Source organism: Aquarana catesbeiana, linkage group LG04 (genome assembly GCF_042186555.1).
Source record: "Aquarana catesbeiana isolate 2022-GZ linkage group LG04, ASM4218655v1, whole genome shotgun sequence".
Classification (NCBI taxonomy): Eukaryota; Metazoa; Chordata; class Amphibia; order Anura; family Ranidae; genus Aquarana; species Aquarana catesbeiana.
Window position 1 is genome coordinate 43,876,232 of NC_133327.1, and position 23,102 is coordinate 43,899,333.

Consider the following 23,102-nt stretch of genomic DNA (forward strand, 5'->3'; position numbering starts at 1 on the left):
AATCACGTCTAAAGGGATGCAGACCCTGCAATTGTCCTTATTAGAGCCCTGCAGGTGCAGCAGATGATTGATAAATACAAAACCACTCCCATACAGATGCTCATGGACACAGACAAACAAACAGCTATTTATCCCGAGTATTAAAAGATAGCAATCGGCAACAAAGTTTGTTAAAATCCTTGCAGTGTACATAGATCACCCAGAAGGAAATATTTTTTCTCTTTAAGGGCTTTTTACATATATGAGTATCTAGCAATGCACGTTTATGATGTTATGGTTCTGCATTGATAATTTGAAGCATTTTATTCTTCTTTTACAATTTTTTTTTTAATTATATGAAAAGAATACCTCCTGCTCCCCCATGTGAACTGGAAAAGGGGTCACCCGAACACATTGTGTTCCTGCAGGGATCCTCCATTCCCCATCAGGCTATTCACATACACACACATTTCCTATACATGAAACTGCATAGACAGAAATAAAATAATGGATCACATTTGTATTTTCTGCTTTTGTATTTTCTGCATTTGTATTCTAACTGTGAATGCTGGCTCTTCAGAGTTCTGATAGCTCTTCAGATGTATTCTGTTTTCTGTTTAGCTCAGTCCTTTACCTTGGGTCCCCTTCACACTTATGTGCTGAAGTAACTTGCAATGTGTTAGTGCAATGAATGGTAAAAGACAACACTCGTTTATTTAGAATGGCACTCCGAGGCACAGTACAGACAGAAGGTGCTGAAGGACCTACAGAGAACAACAATGTATATTTTGAGTGTTGCTGCATTAAAAAAAAGGTGCGGGTCTATGTTCTATTACCACACATTAGCAACCCATTCAAAATGCCTGGACTGCTGTAACAGAACACATGTTATGATGAAAAATACCACATAATATTAGAACAAGTTGAGTTCCCTACTAGATTGAGACTAATGACTTTTTTTTAACTTGATGACCCCAAATGTGGCTAGGAACCCATGATATTCTGGTGGGGGGGTACAGGCCAACACAACCCCCACACGAGCTGGGGTCTTCATGTTACTCCCAACTCCCCTTCCACTACCCCAACTTTACTCTTAAACCTCTCCACTCTCCTTACTCCTCTCTGCCCTTCCCTTCTACCCTTGTTCACTCCCATTCCCTCCCTCCTGACCCAACGTTGCTGTTCTTCCTTCCTACCTTCTACAGTGGCAGACCTCCAGGGGTACAGAGAGACATGGCAAGGCCACTTTGTGGTGGATACCTACCTAGGCACTATACTTTACAGAGAAATACACTATATTGTCAAAAGTATTGGGTAGCCTGTCTTTACACACACATGAACTTTGATGGCTTCCCAGTCTTAGTCCATAGGGTTCAATATTGAGTTGGCCCACCCTTTGCAGCTATAACAGCTTCAACTCTTCTGGGAAGGCTGTCCACAAGGTTTAGGAGCGTGTCTATGGGAATGTTTGACCATTCTTCCAGAAGCACATTTGTGAGGTCAGGTACTGATGTTGGACGAGAAGTCCTGGCTCGCAGTCTCCGCTCTAATTCTTCCCAAAGGTGTTCTATCGGGTTGAGGTGCAGGTCTGTCAAGTTCCCCCACCCAAAACTCGCTTGTTCATGTCTTTATGGACCTTGCTTTGTGCAATGGTGCGCAGTCATTGTTCCCACAAAGTTGGGCGCATTAAATTGTCCAAAATGTCTTGGTATGCTGATGCCTTAAGAGTTCCCTTCACTGGAACTAAGGGGCCAAACCCAACCCCTGAAAAACAACCCCTCATCATAACCCCCCTCCACCAAATGATTTAGACCAGTGTACAAAGCAAGGTCCATAAAGACATGGATGAGTGAGTTTGGGGTGGAAGAACTTGACTGGCCTGTACAGTGTCCTGACCTCAACCTGATAGAACACCTTTGGGATGAATTATGCCATGTACACACGGACAGACTTTTTGACCGGACTGGTCCGACAGGACGAATCTGTCGGACAATCCGACCGTGTGTGGGCTTCATCGGACCTGCAGCGGACTTTTTCGTTCGAAAATCAGACAAACTTTAGATTTAGAACATGTTTCAAATTTTTCCGATGGACTCTAGTCCGGTCGAAAAATCTGTTCGTCTGTATGCTAGTCCGATGGACGAAAACCGACGCTAGGGCAGCTATTGGCTACTGGCTATGAACTTCCTTATTTTAGTCCAGTGTACGTCATCACGTACGAATCCGTCGGACTTTGGTGTGATCGTGTGTGGGCAAGTCCGTTCGCTCAAAAGTCCGTCGGCAAGACCGTCGGACCTTTGATACCGAAAAGTCCGCCTGTGTTTACACGGCATTTGAGTGGAGACTGTGAGCCAGGCCTTCTTGTCCAACATCAGTGCCTGACCTCACAAATGCGCTTCTGGAAGAATGGTCAAACATTCCCATAGACACACTCCTAAACCTTGTGAACCCCCTTGGGGACCCCTAAACCCCCAAACATTATATATTTTTTTTTAGCAGACACCCTAGAGAATAAAATGGAGATCGTTGCAATACTTAATGTCACATCGTATTTGCATAGCAATTTTTTGGGGAAAAAATACACTTTTGTGAATTAAAGAATAAGAAAGCAGTAAAGTTAGCCCAATTATTTTCTATGATGTGAAAGATGATGTTACGCTGAGTAAATTGATACCTAACGCTCGTGGAATGGCGACATACTTTGGCACTTAAAAATCTCCATAGGCGACGTTTAAAAATGTCTACAGGTTGCCACTTTTGAGTTACAGAGGAGATCTTGGACTAGAATTATTGCTCTCACTGTAAGAATCGCTGTGATACCTCACATGTGTGGTTTGAACACTGTTTACATATGTAGGTGTGACTTGTGTATGCGTTCACTTCTGCGCGTGAACTCGGAGGGATGGGACGCTTTCAGTTTTTGCTTTTTATTATTATTTTATTTTTCTTTTTTTTTTTTTACACTGTCCCTTAAAAAAAAAAATTGGATCACTTTTATTCCTATTACAAGTAATCTAAACATCCCTTATAATAGAGAAAAAAGCATGACAGGGCCTCTTTAATGTGATATCTGGGGTCAAAAAGACCTCAGATCTCATATTTACCCTTAAAAGCAATAAAAGAAATGTAAAAAATTTTCCCTTTAAGGCTGGGGGGCGGAAGTGACTTTTGCCCTCACTCAACTTCCTGCCCATCCAACCCGGCGATCGGATGGTTTCTGCCGCTTCCATCGGCACCAGTAAGCAGCAGAGGAGGCGGGTGGGGGGCACCTCTCATAAAACACATAAACCACACATAAAAGTGATTTTGTGGCGAATCCGCCTCTGAGACCACTTTGATGTGAAAGAGTACCGCCGGCCGTAAATAAAAATACTGGGGTTATGGCAGCTATCTGCTGTCATAACAACGGTATTCAACGTCAAATTAGTGACGTATATCCACGGTGGGCGGTCCGGAAGTAAAACGTGGACAGTGTCAGTAGGGCAGTGGATGGTGTCAGTAGAGCAAAGATTGGTGTCAGTTGAGCAGTGTCAGTAGTTTTTTAGTTTTATTTTTTTATTTTTTTAACTATATTTTTTATTTACAATTTTTTTAGGAGCCCCACTGGGGACTTTGGTGAAATATCAGGGATCTAAACAGACACCTGATGTCTCACTTTTGCAACAGAGAAAATGGCTGAGCACAGAGATTTCCCCCGTCCCTTTCTCTGCAGCCTCAGCTACACTGGACAGTGAATGGATGGGATGTGCTCTGTACTGAGCGGCTTCCTGTTCATTTACAAACTGAGGCCTAGTAAACACAGTTTACTATGCTTCAGCTATGAATGAACACAGTGAGCAATCTGTACCAATCGCTCACTGTGCTCAGTCAGAAAAATAAGTGGTGAGTAAATGAAATGGGCCCAAGCAGCAGGGGGAATGTATGCCACACAGGGGTGATTAGGGTGTGCCCAGGCTCACCTGGTGCACCCCCTGTGCACGCCTATGGTCAATACTTTAACATCTTCAGATCCGCGCTATAGCCTAATGACGGCTACAGCGCGGACCTACTTTGTTGGGAGACGTCGATAGACGTTCCTCCCGTTCCCGAGCGGCCTGTGCGCCCCCTGCAGGGCGTACGCGGCACGCTCTGTGATCAGCGAGTCTATGAGACTCGGCTGATCACAAATCGGAGTAAGGGGTTGATTCCGACCCCTTACCATGTGATCAGCTGTCAGCCAATGACAGCTGATCATGTGATATAAACAGAGCCAGTAGTCGGCTATTTTTTCTCCTCACGCTGATAGCGTGAGGAGAAAAAAAAAAAGCCGATCACCGGCGGCTCTCAGAGGGACATCAGTCCAGATCAAGGAGAGCTGCCGCCAGATCATCTGTGCCACCTACCAGTGCACAACAGTGCTGCCTACCAGTGCCCACCAGCGCCACCTACCAGTGCCCACAGTGCCACACATCAGTGCCCACAGTGCCACCTATCAGTGTCACCAATCAGTGCCTCATCAACAGTGCTGCCCATCAGCGTCACCTACCAATGCCACCTATCAATGCCCATCAGTACCACCCATCAGTGTTAACCGTCAGGGCCCATCAGTGCCATCTTATCAGTGGCCATCAGTGCCGCCTTATCTGTCCCCATCAGTGCCGCCTTATCTGTGCCTCATCAGCGCATATCAATGAAGGAGAAAAATTACCTGTTTGCAAAATTTTATAACAAACTATGAAACATGATTTTTTTTTTTAAATGTTCCATCTTTTTTGTTTGTTTTGTAGCAAAAAATAAAAACTCTATTAGTGATTAAATACCACCAAAAGAAAGCTCTATTTGTGTGAAAAAAATGATAAAAATTTCATTTGTGTACAGAGTAGCATGACCGCGCAATTGTCATTCAAAGTGCGTCAGCGCTGAAAGCTGAGGAGGGGGGTTTAAGTGCCCAGTAAGCAAGCGGTTAATGTGCATAGTCTGGGCACAGGTTCACTAAGCTACCTATCACCAGCACAGCCTTTTCTTTTTTTTTTTTTTCATGTTTTGATGTGTGAAAACAGGGGGATCTCTCATCTTCATCAAGCCCTGTCCAGTAGCCAGCAAAGGTACAGCTTGCAATCAAAATCTGACATACAAGATCAGCAATCTGTCATGTACATCCATTATTACAAACTATCACTATGAACTGTTTCCTATCCAATGCACACCAACTGGAGTTTCAAATCAGGCTTACGTTGGGATTGACAGCAATGGCTGATAAAAACAGAAAGAAACCAGAGATCAGAGAGCTGTATTGGTGACCTTTTATTTTAGAATAAGGTTAACCCAAAGACATACCAAACCTTGACAGTCCCATGTATCACAAACCTGTTATGTATCTGAGATCGGAAAGAGACATGTCTCAGCTAAAAGCACACCCTTGTCACAGCCCCATCATATAATTCCTAATAAAGGTTGTGGAGCTATGGCGTCAGAAACAAGATGAATTATTTAATAGGAAAATATACTGTATTATCAGTAAACACACATTGTGACTTATTATCCACTTGAGTGCCCAGTTATTTTTCCCTATAACACATTTCAGTCCCGCTGTTTTTTTTTTTTTTTTTTCTGGTGATGTCTCAGCTTCACACTTTATTTTTGTAGTCTACCCTAACATATCAAACATCGTTTTTCTTGGGACAGGTTGAGCTTTGATTTGATAGCAGATTTGGCTACATATATTTGTATTTTCTAGGTTTTAATTAGAAAGAAATAGGGAAAAATGTGTAAAAAATGTATTTTCCGCTAATTTGTTTTAAAACTATTTTCACATAATAAGAGCAGCTCCACATATACATATACCCCAAAATATTGAAGCCTCAAAGTCTGCAGTTTAATCACTTGTGGACCGTCCCATGAACATATACAGCTAAGGGACGGCCGTTTTAGGCTGGATCACATACACTTCCGGCGGGCAACTGGCCTCAGGATGAGGCGTGGAACGCACGCCGAGCGGCCATTTTGCCCGAATACCGGAAGTGTCATCTGTACACAATGTGGAGTTGCCCCTCATCAACAGTATTACTCCCTCTATATATATCTTGCTGGCTGCAGTGGGGGGACCCCCCAGACGATGTCTATGAGGACAATACGCGTCGGGTAGGACCCCACTGCCGCCATACTTTTACAAGCGCTGATTTTACATAGACTTACATATGAGTGTACCTTTTACTTTTAATACATTTTGACATTTGTTTTATGGAATTACGCTATGTGGCCTTTTTCCTTTTTACTTCATATCACCACCATCTACTCCTTACCCTGAGGGACATAAAAGTCCATGGTTTATTCTTGGATGTCCATTTTCACCATCTTTCACCATTTCACAGTACAGAGTACAGGCTCTGTACTGTGATTCGCTAAGCCAATCATTGAGTGGGAACGGCTGTCTGACTTGTGCTATACTGAATCACAATAAAACAAGAATATGTGTAGCGCTAAAAACTGGAAAGTTCAATTTAGAGACAATGAAGTCTACCTGTTAGTGAAAAAACATTTGAGAGAAGAGGAAAAAATAGGAAAAAATCCTCATATCTATATGACTCACGGGAAATAATAGTCCATACAAATGTAGTGACTTGGTGTAAAAAAACAGTTCAAATGCGTGACATCCAAAGTGAAGATAAGAGAGGCCCACCACCACCAAAAATGGGAAGGCTTACCAGATATCGTGGACCCAGGGGGGCATACGCCCAGGTGGGTCAAATCAGGCTTTATAGAAGAGTGCCAAGAAGAAAGCCATTGTTGAAACAAAGTCATAAGAAGTCCCATTTCCTGCTTGCAAGAAGCCATGTGAGGGACACAGCAAACATGTGCAAGAAGGTGCTCTGGTCAGATGAGATGAAATTTTTACTTTTTGGCCTAAAAGCAAAATGCTATGTGTGGCGGAAAACTAACACTGCACATCACCCTGAACACACCATCTCCACCGTGAAACATGGTGGTGGCAGTATCATGTTGTGGGGATGCTTTTCTTCAGTAGGGACAGGGAAGCTGGTCAGAGTTGATGGGAAGATGGATGGAGCCAAATACAGGGCAATCTTTGAAGAAAACCTGTTTGAGTCTGCAAAAGACTTGAGATTGGGGAGGAGGTTCACCTTCCAGCAGGACAATAACCCTAAACATACAACCAGAGCTACAATGGAATGGTTTAGATCAAAGCATATTTATGTGTTAGACTGGCCCAGTCAATGTCCAGACCTAAATCCAATTGAGAATCTGTAGCAAGACTTTAAAATTCCTGTTCACAGACGCTCTCCATCCAATCTGACAGAGCTTGAGCTATTTCGCAAAGAAGAATGGGCAACAATGTCACTCTCTAGAAGTGCAAAGCTGGTAGAGACATCCCAAAAAGACTTGCAGCTGTATTTGCAGCGAAAGGTGGTTCTACAAAGTATACACTCAGGGGTTTGTAAAAACTTTTGAAAACCATTTATCATTTTCATTTTTTTCACAATTATGTGCCACTTTGTGTTGGTCTATCACATAAAATCTCAATAAAATTGCAAGGGGTGAGAATACTTTTTCAAGGCACTGTATATTCAGTATGATCCATTATTCATATAGGTTCCAAATGTTTTAATATTTTACTAATTTGGGGATTGCATTCTTAATTATTAATCTTTTTTTACATTTATTACATAGATTATAATACCATTTTATAATTTTGTATCATTATTATTATTATTTTGTTATTTATATTATTCATTTATATATATATATATATATATATATATATATATATATATATATATATATATATATATATATATATATATATATATATATATATATATATATATATATTATATGATAACACTATATTATATAAATTATTATTATTATTATTATATTAATATTGACAATATTGCTAATATCATTAGTAAGTAAGATGATTGCCATGTCATGAGTAAGCTGATTCATTTTACTATAATCTTCATTTTTTTAAAACCAATATTATTAACAATGTAGTATCCTTTTATTTTTTTATTTTACCCCTATTGCAATTTGGTGATTTTGTCACTTGGCTTTTACTATCATGTTACTTTGATGTATAAAAATAGTTATTTTTATGTATTTTTAATTTTTACGTTGCATTTAGCTCTGATGAAGTGAGTTACAGCCCCCAAAACGTGTTTGCTCTATAAATATTTCATCAATAATAAACTTGTATCTGGACTTGAGTGTAGTGCAACTCTAAATTCACCAGGAGATAATATAAAAATATAATATAAAAATACCCAATCTACGCATATATATATATATATATATATATATATATATATATATATATATATATATACACATATATATACATATAAATATGTAATAAATTCATGCATATACACATAATACAATATATATATATATATATATATATATATATGTGTGCAGTTCTGTCTAACATAATAGACTTTTGATGTCTGTCTGTGAGTAATGTCTGAGCGCTGACTCAGCACCAGGAACGCTCTCTATTACACCTCTGTATACAGAGCACACAATGGAGGATTTACCGTATTTGCCTTCTAAGTAAGGCGGGCTCTTTCATGTCAGTAGAGACCTAAACGTGTTTTATTGATCCAAGCCAGAAGCACACAGGAAGCCAAACTGAATGAGTGCCACAATATTACTGTGTTAGGTTATAATTAGCCTTATAATGGGCTTTCAAAGCAAAACAGGTGCAGCATACCTTCATAGATGGCTTTTCTTAAAGGATCTTCAGATCCACACAGCTGGCAAAACCACAAAGTCACAGCGGACAGAACTAGTGACATACTGTAAATCATCAAAAATGAACGTACTAAAACTAAAGTGGTTCAAAAGTAGTCAGAAAGTGCGATAGAGGTCATAACCTCCAAGGAGCACCATCCCAAGGAGAATTCTTCCAATCTTTACTCATTCATACCAACCAAATGAAAGGATCAGATGGTGGACATGGATGCTCATGGTGCTGTAACTGTTATCAGATAGGATGGATGATAAAAAAATTTTTTCTGCACTGCATGCAATATTTAATGGAGAACTCCAGGCAAAACAGTACTTATTCAATTATACATAAGTGTAGCGCCCTCTAGGTAAGTAGGTGCTAGAGATAATAGTTTGTAGGATAGGTAAATTTAGGCAGGCCTGGCTGGCAGCCTGGCCTGTTTGTTTTTATCTGATCTGGGCTGGGAGTGGCTCAGGGTAGCAGCTGGTGACTCACAGGCAGCATCACTAAGACCTCCCACTTTTTTCTAGAGTTTCCTGGAAAGATCTGAAAAGTGAGGAGAGGAGAGGTGGAGCTGCCTGGGGTGTTTTAGGGAGCCCTGACCAATCCCCAACCTGGATTGGCAGGGGGCAGGCCTCCTTAAAGTGTTTGTAAAGGCTTTTTTTGTTTTTTTAAATAACAAACATGTTATACTTAACTCCTCTGTGCATTTGGTTTTGCACAGAGCAGCCTGGATCCTCCTCTTCTCTGATCCCTCTTTGCTATTCCTAGCCCCTCCCTCCTTTGAATGCCCCTCAGCCAGCAGCTTGCTACAAGGGGCACCCAAGCCGAGTCAGAGCTCCGTGTATACATTCAGACACAGAGTCCCGACCTGGCCCCACCCCCTTTCTGATTGGCTGACTGACTTTGATTGACAGCTGCGGGAGCCAATGGAGCCGCTGCTCTGTCTCAGCCAATCAGGAGGAGTGTCCTGGATGGCTGAGGGAATCATGGACATTTCTGGAGAGAGAAGGGGCTCGGGTAGGTAATTAGGGGGGTGCTGGGGAGGCTGCTACACAAAGAAGGTTTTTTTATCTTAATGCATAGAATGCATTAAGATTAAAAAAAAACTTCTGCCTTTACAACTCCTTTAAATACCCAGGGTCAGCCCAGCTGGGGAGGAGTGTGGACGGGACCCTCGTACAAACCATAGGGGTGTCCTGGAAAGGAGGCACAGGAGGAGCAGGAGAGGACAGCGAGAGAGAGCACTGCCGGGCAAGTCTCCAGGGAGAGGAACAACTGGTCGCAGCCGGGAGGGCTGGTGAGCGACATGCACAGGCCTGAGACGACTGGGGAGGCACACCTGAGTGGACTGGGAGGATGCAGTCTGGGATGGGAGCAGAACCAGCGGTGTGGACTGTGGTGTCATGAGCAATGCAGAAGGGCAGCTGCAGCCAGGAGGGCAGGCAGGGCCTGAAGATGTGTTCAGTAGCCACATGTAGAACAGCTAGCAGCAGAGACTTTCTATTTTCTTGCTACACTATAGGGGCCCATGGTCCCTGCCTGCAAAGGGTGAATGCTAGTGCCTGGCTGAGCCAGTGTCAGGCCCAACCACTTTATACTAGCTGTGCCTGAAGATTAGAGAGGAAGCGATGTGCAGGAGAAGAAATGGAGTGTATATACTGAAATGTATATAGTTGTCTCAAGCAAGTTCTACCAATTCCATTGGGCATCCCATGCTTCCCTTACCCCATCCAAGTTCAATCCCCTCAGTAAAACATAAAAACAAATTGCATGGACTGTTCTATGTCTCTGAATGTCTGAGAGGTGAATGCTGGGCTGGGCAGGGTGACAGGTGGGCCATAAAACTTAGCAGGGGGTACCGCTACATACCGCTACAAAATAATACATCATTTACTTTTTCGGGTTCATCGTTGCAAGAACAAACAACATTCTCCAAACCTTTGGACCCGCACTAGGCCATAAAGTCTTTCTTAAGCACTGCCTTTTCCTTCTAGATTCCTCATGCCTTAGTAAGACAACATTTCTAGCGTATGGCAGCTAAACTCCAGCAGATATGAGGTAAGCATCATTGGGGACATTTAAAAAAAAATAATAATAATAATAAATAATAAAACCTAGAAGCTGATTGGTTACTATGCACAGCTGCACAAGATTCTGTGTGCACCAGGTTTAGAAAATCTCCTCCGCGTAATCTATATATGACTAAGCTACTTCATTGTCCAGTCACAGGCTGAGTAGGATGCTGGACCAGATTGAATTGCTTAACTGCAGTGTGGATTGCAAGAAAGTTACAGACCTTGCTGTGCCTTCTGACAGGGGTGCCTGATTGTAAGACTGGCTGAACTGGATCCGCTATATTTATTACAGCTGTACAGAATTGCTTAATATATCTTTGTTTTACTGTAAAAGGTTGAGATTTGTGGTTGTAACAATAATGGCTAATTCCTGATAAAAGCCTCTAGCCACTTCACTAGTGAATTGATAGCAATGTTATTGAGAATAGTTATGTCACCAATCCCTAATGAAATGAAGGTGATGCCACTAGCACATATTGGAATGATAATAATCTCCCCAACCCCTAATGGAATTTAATTGACATCCCCCATTCACGAGTAAACTGATACTGATGTCACTAAACACAAGGGAACTGATGTTAATGCCACCAATTCGTGAACTGACAGCAATGTCACCAACTAGTTAACTAACACTAATGTCACCAATCCCTAGAGAACTGACAGTGATGTCACCAACCACTAGTGAACTGATATCAATGTCTCAATCCATAGTGAACGGACAGTGATATTGCCAACTAATGGAATGACAGTGATGTCACCAATCTCAAATGGACTAATATTGATGTCAGCTGTATATATCCTTGTTTTATTGCAAAAGGTTGAGATTTGTGGTTTTAACAATAATGGCTAATTCCTGATGAAAGCCTCTAGCCACTTCGCTAGTGAATTGATAGTGATGTTACAGACAATGAAGTGATGGTGATGCCTCTAACACATATTGAATTGGTACTAAACTCCCCAACTCCTAATGAAATTTAATTGATGCCCCCATTCACTAGTGAACTGATACTGATGTCACCAAACACAAGGAAACTGATACTCTGATATCACCAACTAGTGAACTGACAACTATGTCACCAACAACTAGTTAACTGACACTGATGTCACCAGTCCCTAGAGAACTGACAGTGATGTCACCAACCACTAGTGAACTGATCCCGATGTCTCAAGCCATAGTGAATCGACAGTAATGTTGCCAACTAAAGCAACAACAGTGATGTAACCAACTACTAATGAACTGATACAGATGTTACCAATCCATAGTGAATTGACAGTGATGTCACCAACCTCTAGTGAACTGATATTGATATCACCAATCTATAGTGAATTGACAGTGATGTTACCAAGTAGTGAAGCAACAGTGATGTCACCAACCACGAGTGAACTGGTATTGATGTCACCAATCCCTTGTCAACTCATAGAGGTATCTACAATATCTAGTCAACTGACAAACTACATTCCCCTAACCTTTGGACCTGTAGCAGGAAATAAAGTCCGTTCTCAAGTGATGTTGTCACCAATCCCTATTGAAGTGATAATTATTTCATCAATCTTCAGTGAACTGATAGCAATTTTATCAATCCCTGCTGAACAATTAGTAAGGTTACCCATTGTTAATGAAATAATAATTACATCACCAGCCTCTTTTGACCTGATGGTGATGTCACCAGCCTCTTTTGACCTGATGGTGATGTCACCAGCCTCTTGTGAACTGATAGTGATGTCACTAGTTCCTAGTGGACTAACAGTGATACCACCAGTCCTTTGTAATTCCCTAGTACAGCCATTCTCAAGTTGGGTTCCTCCAGAGCAGGTTTTCTCAAGGCTTCCTCCAGATGTTGCTAGAGGTTCCTTGAGCAGGTTCTGTCTCTCAGATAAGTTCCCACTAACATCATTGATCTTCTTAGCTATTGTAAGGGGGTAATTCTTCCCAATGGCAACAAGTTGCATTCTTCCCTCCAACCATCACACTAATGTAGTATGAGTTGTAAATAAAGTCATTTGTTAGCAGGGGTATCCTGGGACTAGAAAGTTATTTCAAGGGTTCTTCCATGTTGAAACGATTTTAAAAAGCTGCTCCAGAGGTTGCTAAAAGTCCCTTGAGCTGTGGCTGCTTGACTTCCCATCTGATGGTACCTGCATATTTCCAGATGCAACACCACTTGGCAGAGAGATCTTTTTAGCTAACTATGGGGTGGCAGTTGGACCCACCACCATAAGCAGGGGGCTTTCTTCCCAATGACTGCCCATGTAAGGTGCATTTTCCTACTGACACTCAATGAATTGATTTTAGCAGGAATAGCCAAAGACAAAGAAAAAAACTATTGCAAGGGTTCCTCTGGGGCTAAAAGGTTAATAATGGCTAATCTAGTGAATATATGGACCACATTCTTTATATTAGAAGCTGTTCAGGTACAATAGCACAACACAAGTTATTTTATAAAGCAAGAGTGACATCCAAAGCTTGGTAACCTATACCAACCATATAGTACCGTATCTGTCACAGAGCTGACCACAATGAGGTGCTAGGTGATTGGTGTCTCTGTGCACTTTGAACATTACGGCTGCTCTGTTCGTGAATACTATCCTTGGATCTCATGACGATTACTATAACAATGCATGACCTGGCCTCTATGACTGTCATACACATGCATGGAATAAACAGGCCAGACAACACATACCAGAAAGGGTCAGACAGGGAGACTCACCCAACCAGTCCTAGCTTCTGTTTCTTGTGGTCTTCTTGCTGCACAGATGTTACTGTCTGCATCTCCTCCCAACCTGCAGGTCATTGTGCATACTGGCTGCTGTGTCTTGTCTGCATTCACTCTGGGCTGTGCCTCCCCATTTTCTCTGTCCCTCTCTTTTTTTTCCTTTTTTCCAAATGACTTTTTTGTTGCGTCAGGACAGTTGCCAGGAGACGACAGAGCTATTCCAGCACAGCTTCTCTCTCCTTTTCATCCACAGGGCTGAGGACACATCTAGGCTACCTTCCTGCAGGGGCAGGGGATGCAAGGGTCCTATGGCCCGCCATGTTTGCTTGTCTGTCTTAAAGAAGAACTCAAGTCTACGCGGACGCTCTTCTCTAAATCCCTAAATCAAGGAGTTTTGATATCTAAATATTAACCAGTTCTCCCCCTAGAGCAAATTTTTTAATTTTTTGCACTCATGTAAAAATCCGAATTTTTGGCTATAAAATTACTTAAACCCTCCCCAGAACATTATACATTTTCAGAAAGAAGAAAACATGAAGAATAAAAAGATAGTAGTTCTCATTTTTTATTTTGCACAATATTTGTACAACTGTTTATGAAATGCAAATTATCAGGAATAAATAAACAAAATTAATTTATTGCAAGCACACACAAAATAATACCCTATAGTTTGTTAAAACATAAAAGATAGGGTTGCATTGAGTAAATAGGTGCCAAACATGTCAAGCCTTAAAATAGCTTGCGCCCGGGATATCACAAAAAACGATGGTACCCAAAAATCTCCATAGGCAACACTCAAAAAGCATTTACTGCTCATCATTTTAGAGTTAACTGTGAGCTATGGTGCTACACTTATTTCTCTCACTCCGGCATTCGTGGTGATACCTCCAATATTTGGTGTGTACACAGTACATACACATGTGCACACCTTTGCCTTTGTGGGTGTGTGCAGGGCAAAGGAGATTGCATTGAATTTTTTGTTTGTTTGTGTAGCACCCTTGTAGTAGGCAGGGTTGCTAACAAATTTAGCTTGCTAGGTGGTAACTAGCCTGGCTGATTGATAGGGGATTCACTGGCTTTTCCCTAACTCTGGATTTAATGCACCTCTCTCTCCTGTCACTAGGTGGCATTGTTGCCTGTGGCATTAGAATGACAAGGGCATTGTGAATTTAGACTAGGAGTGGATGGATTGTCTCAGTCAATTGGCAAAGGTTTCTTTAGTCCCTTGGCCTGCTGGGAGAGCCTATTTATTTGGGAGGAGTCAGGTGATTCTGTGCCACCTGGATGGCTGTCTGGGTGGACGCATGTCACAAGGCTACTAGGCCAGAAGCCTGAGGCCTATCCTGGGAGCACCTGGCTGCCAGGCTGTCTGAGGCCTATCCAGGTTTGAGAGAAGCAGCACAGGGTTAGGGATGGAAGCCCAAACAAGTTGCAGAGGTTCCGCCGGATGGGGGAACTGGATCATTGCCAGCGGTGAGGGAGAAGCAGTTGCCAGAAGGGACAATCACTCCTGTCACCAGGGGCAAGCGATGATCAAGGCCAGAGGTAAACGGAGGAATAGTTGCCAGCAAGGGACAACCATTTCTGTTATCAGAGGTCAGTGTATGGAAGTCCGAAGAAGTACCAGAGCAGCCTTTTCACCAGCCTGGGACGGTGAAGAAGTGGGAAAGCTTCAGCAGAGTGCCAAGCCAAGGAACCAGCGGGTTAGCATGGGTGAAGCTTGAGGAGTTTACAGTGTGTCAGATGTGGAAGAACTCAGGGGATCCAAAGACGACTGGGATCTTGAAGTGTAGTGAGAGACCGGGAGCTCAGTGAGTGAAGATATACAGTAGGATACTGTGAGATGTGAGAGAAGATCTATAACAGGTTACTGTGACTTACGTGTATGGATCTCTATTGACTGTTCAAAGTTCAGTTGCCATAGGAGACAGCAGTTCTACAAATACAGTTGCTGCATCCAGCTTTAAGGTCCTCTACCTGTATCACTATCTGCCTATTTTTGTCTCGGAGTCTGCCAATTACTATTGCATCTGCCTAAGAGTGTCCTGGCCCTAACCCTCTCTCCAGTTCTGTTTAAGAGACAATAAATCTCTTTTTTTTTCTGCATTCCAAAAGTAACTGGCGCTGATGTTTCCAGCTTGCAATCAACCCACCATGCCTAATAACCCACACTACAAGGAAGGATGTCAGCTCTCCCTGACTCTGGAGGTCACCATTAGGCCTTTGGAGGTCGGGGATGCTGCTACATTTGTTTTTTTAATATATGTTGATATATTTTATTTTTTAAACTTTATGTATTTATTTTTAATTTAACTTTATTGCAATCACAAATGGGTTAACAATCTCCCATGTGATAGCACTGGGCAGGTGACAGGTATTCTATATGGAGACATAGGGGGGCCTATTAGACTCCAATGTTCCCTCTGCCCTCCAAAGCAGCTAACCAGACACAGATCATGCTTGGTTGGCTGCTCTATCAGCCAGGGAATGACAGCTCTGAAAGTGATGAAATCATCATTGCTTATGGCTGCACTCACTGAATTGGGGATGGATGTTCCTTGATCTCCTCCAGCTCTCCATCCTGGAGCCTCTGATGTTGTCCCAGGCTTGGTAAGAGCGAGAGAGCGTGGTAACTGAGGGGGAGTTGCACAGCCTGCACTGTAAAGTGATCAAGCAACTATACAGCTGCCTGAATCACTTTTTAAAGTGAGTCAGGGCTTGGCTGAACAAAACGAACACAAGCTTTTGCCTGCTACTGCATACTACGTAGGTCCAAAGAGTTGAAGTGGATAAAGTGAACTTAACATCTGTTTGACTGCACAAAATGGTAAGTGTAATCACCTTCAGCTGTATACAATGTAATGAGCCCCAGACAGATTTCATGCACCTCATTTGGGGTTGTCAGAAAATATCTGACTTCTGACAGCAAGAGGTTACTGTAAACTACATATAGCGTAATGGATGTAACATAAATTACTCACTAACATGTCAACCCCATAAAGAGATAATATCTTTACAACTTTTATTACCCTCCATTAAATTAACAATAAAACCATAATTTATTTGTGTGTGGCTTTGATACACTCACCGGGCCACTTTATTAGGTACACCTGTTCAATTGCTTGGTAACACAAATTGCTGATCAGCCAATCACATGGCAGCAACTCAATGCATTTAGGCATCTAGACGTGGTGAAGATGACTTGCTGAAGTTCAAACTGAGCATTAGAATGAGGAAGAAAGGGGATTTAAGTGACTTTGAACGTGGCATGGTTGTTGGTGCCAGACAGGCTGGTCTGAGCATTTCAAAAACTGCTGATCTACTGGGATTTTCACACACAACCATCTCTCGGGTTTACCCAGATGTCAGAGGTCAGAGGAGAATGGGCAGACTGGTTTGAGATGATAGAAAGGCAACAGTAACTTAAATAACCACTCGCTACAACCAAGGTATGCAGAATATTATCTCTGAATGCACAACACAAGCAGATGGGCTTCATCAGCAGAAGACCACACCGGGTGCCATTACTGGCAGCTAAGAACAGGAAATTGAGGCTACAATTTGCACAGGCTCACCAAAATTTAACAATAGAAGATTGGAAAAGCATTACCTGGTCTGATGAGTCTCGATTTCAGCTGGGACATTCAGATGGTAGGGTTAGAATTTGGCTTAAACAATATAAAAGCATGGATCCATCCTGACTTGTATCAACAGTTCAGGCTGGTGGTGGTGTAATGGTGTGGGGGTATTTTCTTGCCACACTTTGCGCCACTTTAGTACCAACTGAGCATTGTTTAAACAGTACCTGAGTATTGTTGCTGACCATGTCCATCCCTTTATGACTACAGTGTACACATCTTCCGATGGCTCCTTCCAGCAGGATAATGCACCATGTCACAAAGATCAAATCATCTCACCACTGCTTTCTTGAACATGACAATGAGGTCACTGTACTCCAATGGCCTCCATAGTCACCAGATCTCAGTCCAATATAGCACCTTTGGGATGTAGTGGAACAGCCGACAAATCTGCACCAACTGCGTGATGCTATCATGTCAATATGGACCAAAATCTCAGAGGAAAGTTTCCAATCTCTTGTTGAATCTATGCCATGAAGAATCAAGGCAGTTCTGAAGGCAAAAGGGGATCCAACCCAGTATTAGCAAGGTGTAATAAAGTGGCCGGTGAGTGTTATATTGCACCTAAAATATTTAGAGAGGGACCCAAAGCTTAGGGTGTGAAGCTAAATGGTATATCCAGAGGAAATGGAACAGGAAGGTTGTTACCTGGATTGGAGCAGCAGGGGTGAGACTTTGCTGTTGAAGAATGTCCTAGAGAGCTGGGTAGAAGCTATTGCCAATGGACATTACAAGTTCTGGTGGCTCATCCAAGGTGTACCTTTGCTACCCTGAAGCTGCCGTATAGTCTGAAAAGTATAGAGTGCCAGTTTGGCTTGAGGGTCCTTTCTCTGTATTGACTGTGAGTCCCTGGGTTTATTGGTCCTAGCGCCAGTACAGGGTTGTCCAGCGCCCAGGGCAAAGATGAGATACTGCGCCACCCCTTCCCAACTGCTGATATAAGACATTGATGGGTGTACCACCCTGCATGCTCTGACACTCTTGCCCCCCCCCTTCCCTGAGCAAAGGGTAGAGAGCGCAGGATGTTATCAGCTCATTGGATTTCTGGTAGGATCAACAGGTATCAAACAAATATACATAAAATTGAAAGTGTTTTGTTATATTTAAAAGATCAAAAGGGAGCAAATACATTTTTTATTAGGGTTAACTTTTACCAATGTCTAAAAGATGAAGATCTGATTTCTTAAATTAGAATATGGGGACTTTCCAGAATACTAGAATTTATATCTCCCTAAAGTCCTGATTTCTGCAGAAGTGCTCTAGATTCTGACCTTTCTCCCAGTGTCCCTGTAGTCAGCCAAATACATCCCGCCACTCCAGACTTACTGGGAGTTGTAGGAGGAAGGCGAAGCAATGTGGTCCTTTCACCCCCTTTTGTTGAGAAATGCATTCTACAGAGAAGACTCATGAAAAGAGAAAATTCTTTACATGGCAAGGATTGCACAGAGCCAGAGCAAATGGAGCAAGCATTGAGAAAGACATGCAACTCATGGAAGAGCTGGCAGTAGGCTGATAGACCTAAGGAGATCTACGGAAGGGGGGGGGGGGCATTTTTAGAATCTGTGTTTTGCTTATACTGGGCAAACTAATTAGGTACACAATTCCCTCCCATCTCCATTAGGATATATTTACTTTTTTCCTTTCCCCCAGTGCTCCATTCAGATGCAGGTAGTGTGTGAAAGTTTAAGTTGGATTTCCAGCCTAAGGTTACACACAGATCCAATCACCAAGCCCTAGCATTGTCACATGACATGCGTCTGTTATTCATATCCTAAAGCAGGGGTAGGCAACCTTAAATAGGTGGAGATCTACCTGAACAACATGGGAGCAGTCAAAGATCACCGGGCACAGAGTCGCCTCCTCACACCCCATTTAAACCTCTAATTGCTGTACTACCGTGTCCAATCGCTTGCATTGTGTGGCAATCATGGGTTTTAACCACTTAACAACCGGCCCATAGCCAGATGAAGGCTACAGGGCGGTTGCCTAACTCTGGGAGGGCCTACAGTGACGTCCTCCCAGAATTCCGCTCTCGCGCACCCGAGAACATCCGTGAACTCCCGGTCCAGAGGACCCGGTGCATCACGGATCCCAGAAAATGCCCGCTAATCGCGGCCTTTTACCATGTGATCGCTCCGTCAAATGACAGAGCGATCACATGTAAATCCTCTCCTCCCCTCTCTGTACCGATCGGTACACTGTGAGCGGAGAGGGGGAGGGATCGGATGGCAGCAGCGCTGTGGGCTGGATCTGTAGTGCCCACAGTGCTGCTCTGTGACTACTGCCATCCATCCATCCATGCTCAGCCATCCCTCAATGCTCTGCAATACCCTGCACTACTCTGCAATGCCCTGCAATACTGTGCAATACTCTGCAATACCCCACAATACTGTGCAATACTCTGCAATACCCCACAATACTGAGCAATACTCTGCAATACCCTACAATACTGTGCAATACTCTGCAATACCCTGCAATACTCTGCAATACCCCACAATACTGTGCAATACTCTGCAATACCCCACAATACTGTGCAATACTCTGCAATACCCCAAAATACTCTGCAATACCCCAAAATACTCTGCAATACCCCGCAATACTCTGCAATACCCCACAATACTCTGCAATACCCCACAATACTCTGCAATACCCCCACAATACTCTGCAATACCCCGCAATACTCTGCAATACCCCACAATACTCTGCAATACCCCACAATACTCTGCAATACTCTGCAATACTCTGCAATACCCCACAATACTCTGCAATACTCTGCAATACTCTGCAATACCCCACAATACTGTGCAACACTCTGCAATACCCCAAAATACTCTGCAATACCCCAAAATACTCTGCAATACCCCACAATACTCTGCAATACTCTGCAATACCCTGCAATACTCTGCAATACCCTGCAATACCCTGCAATACTCTGCAATACCCTGCAATACTCTGCAATACCCTGCAATACCCCACAATACTCTACAATACTCTAAAATACCCCACAATACTCTACAATACCCCGCAATACTCTGCAATACCCCGCAATACTCTGTAATACCCTGCAATACCCTGCAATACTCTGCCATACCCCGCAATACTCTGCCATACCCAGCCATACTCTGCAATACTCTGTGATACCCAGCCATACTCTGCCATACCGAGCCATGCTCAGCCATACTCGGCAATACCCCGCCATACTCTGCAATACCCCGCAATACTCTGCCATACCCCGCAATACTCTGCCACACCCTGCCATACCCAGCCATACTCTGCAATACTCGGTGATACCCAGCCATACTCTGCCATACCCAGTCATACTCGGCGATACCCTGCAATACCCTGCCATACTCAGCCATACCCTGCCATACTCAGCCATACCCAGCCATACCCAGCCATACTAAGCCATGCTCAGCCATACTCAGCTGTACTCGCCCTCTGTATGTGGCCAGGCTGCGGAAGTCTCACACATGTGGTATCGCCGTACTCAGGAGGAGTAGGAGAATCTATTTTGGGGTGTCATTTTTGGTATGTACATGCTATGTGTTAGAAATATTGTATAAATGGACAATTTTGTGTTAAAAAAAAACTTTTAACCACTTCCCGCCCGCCGGCCGTCATACGACATCCTTGACTTTGTGCGGGGATATCTGAATGATGGGTGCAGCTACAGGCATCATTCAGATATCAGCTTTTTCAGCCAGCGATTCCCTACACCATAAGAACAATCATAGCGGCTGTTCCACTGCTTGATCGTTCTTACGGGAGGCGAGAGGGGACGTCCCCTCCTCCCGCCGCCCTCCGGTGCTTCTACCGACTCACCGCTATGATCGAAGCCAGGATCTTTTTTATTTTTTTTTATTTCAGGCTTTCCAGCCTAGAGGTGAGATGTGGGGTCTTATTGACCCCATATCTCACTGTAAAGAGGACCTGTCATGCCATATTCCTATTACAAGGGATGTTTACATTCCTTGTAATAGGAATAAAAGTGATCAAAAATTTTTTTTTTTTGGAAAAAAGCATCAAACTAAAATAAATAAAGTAAATTGAACAATAAAAAAAAAATTTTTTAAAGCGCCCCTGTCCCCGTGTGCTCGCATGCAGAATCGAACGCATATGTAAGTCCCGCCCACATATGAAAACAGTGTTCAAACCACACATGTAAGGTATCACTGCGATCAGTAGAGCGAGAGCAATAATGTTTGCCCTAGACCTCCTCTGTAACTCAAAACATGTAACCAGTAAAAAATTTTAAAGCGTCGCCTATGGGGATTTTTAAGTAGCGAAGTTTGGCGCCATTCCACAAACGTGTGCAATTTTGAAAGGTGAAAGGTGACATGAATCTCGTGTTTGCTCTGCGGCGTCTGTAATAGGAAGTACGATCTCCTGGGCTGCCATTGGATGACTGTTCTGTCTATCATAGGAGGCGGGGCTTTGTATTAAAGAGGCCGCGGAGTAAACAGGAAATTCCCCTGTATGTAATCTGTCGTCGCTTGTCCCGCCCCCTCCCTGTCCCCTCTGGGGCTGCAGATGTGCATGGATCAGGCTGCACTGATGGCAATGGTAAGGCTGCAATCATGGCACATGTAAGGCTGCATTCATGGTAATGGTGAGGCTGCATTCATGGCACATGTAAGGCTGCATTCATGGTAATGGTGAGGCTGCATTCATGGTAATGGTAAGGCTGCATTCATGGCATATGTGAGGCTGCATTCATGGTAATGGTAAGGCTGCATTCATGGCACATGTAAGGCTGCATTCATGGTAATGGTGAGGCTGCATTCATGGCAATGGTGAGGCTGCAGATGGGCACTGATTAGGTTGCATTGATGGGCACTGACCCTTATTTTACTTCACAGTTCTTTATTTAAAATTTAATTTTTTTCCTGAAACTTCCCTCTTAAAGTGAAGGTGCTATACGTGTTATACACAGATAAATATGATTAAATAAATATGGTATATCCAAATAACACATCCAAGTTCATCCTTAGTCCTGAGCTGCCCTCGGGAATTCGTTGGGGGGCCACAAAAGATATACAGTATCCCACAAAAATGAGTACACCCCTCACATTTTTGTAAATATTTTATTATATCTTTTCATGTGACAACACTGAAGAAATTACACTTTGCTACAATGTAAAGTAGTGAGTGTACAGCTTGTATAACAGTGTAAATTTGCTGTCCCCTCAAAATAACTCAATAAAAAATAATCAAAACACTGCGCATACTCAGTTAAATAGCAGTTCACACAACAAAACAAGGAAATTTGTAAAAAGAGTAGGTGCATATATAGTGTAGCGCTAATTATAACCAATAAGTTTTAAATTGAAATATTGCATACACAAAAAAACAATAAGAAAATGAATGCATATATCACAAATAATGGTGTGAGACACCTTAGCAGGTATCTATTGAATGTGAAAAAAAGGGTTTTGAAAAAAAGTTTATAGTCCCATAGAGATGATAATACTGTTCACCACGTGGATAACTGGTAAGGAAGTAACATAGGTATAGTGGATCCCCCGCATATAAGCAGTGCAGGCTTACCAGAAAGGTTGGACTCATATAAACATGTCTCATGAGTTAGTAAAGCTTGTATTGCCAACAGACAATGAAGTAGGGTCTCTTAGCCAAATGATATGAGGTCCAAATTGCATCAAGGACTCTAGACAGAGCTCTTCTACATGTGACTTGGTCTCGTTGAAATAGCCCATAAGGAATGAGAGAAGGGCCACATAGCGTAATAACGTTTGGTAAAATTAATTTATTTAAAAGTAAAACACTTACATTCTCCATAATAAAAAAGCGCTTATCATAAAATTGTGGCAGGCTGTGTAGTCTCCCGACGCGTTTCGTCTACTCAGACTTCATCTGACATCACGACTCCACCCACCGAGCGCCAGACAACAGACCCACCCACAGAATATGCAGTTTTTCGGATCTCATAACAGACAGAGGGGAGACA

At 42.8% G+C, this 23,102-nt stretch overlaps 1 protein-coding gene across 1 annotated transcript in view; it reads right to left on the reverse strand.

Moving 5' to 3' along the window:
- FAM167A (family with sequence similarity 167 member A) overlaps nucleotides 1-13,847 on the reverse strand; it is a 103,908-nt gene extending 90,061 nt beyond the window's left edge. Inside the window, exon 1 of the mRNA XM_073625133.1 lies at nucleotides 13,494-13,847. The gene's annotated coding sequence lies outside the window, so the exon portion shown is untranslated. The remainder of the gene's footprint in view (nucleotides 1-13,493) is intronic.
- Between the last annotated feature and the right edge of the window lie 9,255 nt (nucleotides 13,848-23,102).